Genomic DNA, 1,729 nt, shown 5'->3' with positions numbered 1-1,729 from the left:
GCGACCGCACCACCGCTATAGCGCCGCGCTGCAGTATTAGCACAGGAAAAACGGTCTCGAACGTCTTGCTCCGATAAGGCCCGAAGGGGTCGCATTCAGAGCTACAGCAGGAGAGCAGGCTAGCTGACCACAAGGTCTGGTTACCTTACTCTTGCATTATCTTCTGGATCATTCGTTTCCGATTGATTGCTCTACCTGGTCGAGCAGGCATGTTCCCGCTTATGCTCGGTGGACGAGTTAGCCAGGAACCGCTGTGAGTGAGCTGTATCCTGCATGGGATCTCCGAATCGACTGCATCAAAGAGATCTCGTGGATGAATAATCTTCAAGTTGGATACATCAGTCACACGACTCTGCTACAGACGGTGTAAATGCTCCGAAATCGAACATGAAAACCACCGGCAGCCACGGACGGCTCTTGGATTCCTCCCCCCTTTCAACCACCAGCCAACCGACTAGCAAAACCTTGTCCATCCTCATACGAGAGTCATCCTTCTCCCGGAACCTCTGGGAGTCTCTTTTTCGTTTCAATGGTATCTTTTTCCACTTCCCACGCCAGTTCCTGACGGCTAATTCCCAAGTGGACCAGCACCAACAGAACTCGTACAGACTACGAAGCACACAGACCATCGGGTTGGGCTGCTACGGCGATCCATCATCGTGCCCAACCGGACCGGGGTTGAACAAAACTCGGCCTTTTTCATCCGCGAGAATCAAGACGGTTTACCACCCGACGGAGAGAAATGGCCCCCAATGCTGTGTGATATGGTCTTGATACGGCGCTCTTGTGCTTGCGTCAAGTCAAGAACGGCCGATGTTCGCTCTCGGAACACGATGACTTCTGCAGTGACATGTCATTGAGCATCGTCGTCTAAAGCAGGCTAATGTCGTGCTAGATACACACATGGATATATGTACGATTATATGGAGAGAAATGTTGGAGCCTGCCTGCTAGCATGCTGTGTCCAATACGGCGCCTGATATCGAGCTTCTCCCGCCGGACACGTGCACATACAGGCATGGGCCATGCAGACTAAGGCAAGAAACACTTACAGATTTGCATGCCCGTATGTGGACATGGAAGCCTGCTGCATGCCCGCTGCATAGTATCTGCAAGCCTGGGCCAAGGCCGGACTTTCAACAGAGGACCGGCCATACAGATACTTGTTCCAGTAACAGATACACGTATGCATACAGACCGGCCCTCCAAGAAGCTCCCTTGTCCCTCAGGGCGTCAGCAAGGTTGGGCAGGAAAACGCCCCGAGAACGACAGATATGGCATGTCCACGGTTGGATCCCTGCTGCCGTCCCTCGAAGAGGACAAATAGTCTTTTTGGCATGAATCCCCAGAAAGTCGGTAGTATGTAGTAGTACTACTGGAACCGACATCCACTTGGCACATGTCGAATCCTTGTTCCAAATTGAAGCCCAATGCGGCCATTTCCCGCCGGGACCAGGCGCCGGTTGGGCACAGATGGCAAGGAGGAGAGCCACGAGAATCTGCCTAATTCAGTAGTACCCAATAGATGTAGTAGTATGCCCAGAGCGTGGAATATAATTGACTGTATTGTTATGTACTTGTATGAACCGTACGAGGAGCCAGCATCGATATCTTGGCTAGGAGGCCCGGGGACATGATTGTCACTGTGAGAAGTCTCGTATTGATGTGATCCATATGAACCGCTGTGTTAAAGAGACATGGGCTCGGTGTATGTTGAAAGTATGAAGAG

The sequence above is a fragment of the Trichoderma citrinoviride genome, assembly GCF_003025115.1.
Source record: "Trichoderma citrinoviride strain TUCIM 6016 unplaced genomic scaffold BBK36scaffold_46, whole genome shotgun sequence".
Classification (NCBI taxonomy): Eukaryota; Fungi; Ascomycota; class Sordariomycetes; order Hypocreales; family Hypocreaceae; genus Trichoderma; species Trichoderma citrinoviride.
The sequence above is the reverse complement of the archived record's forward strand: the minus strand, read 5'-3'. Positions refer to the sequence as shown.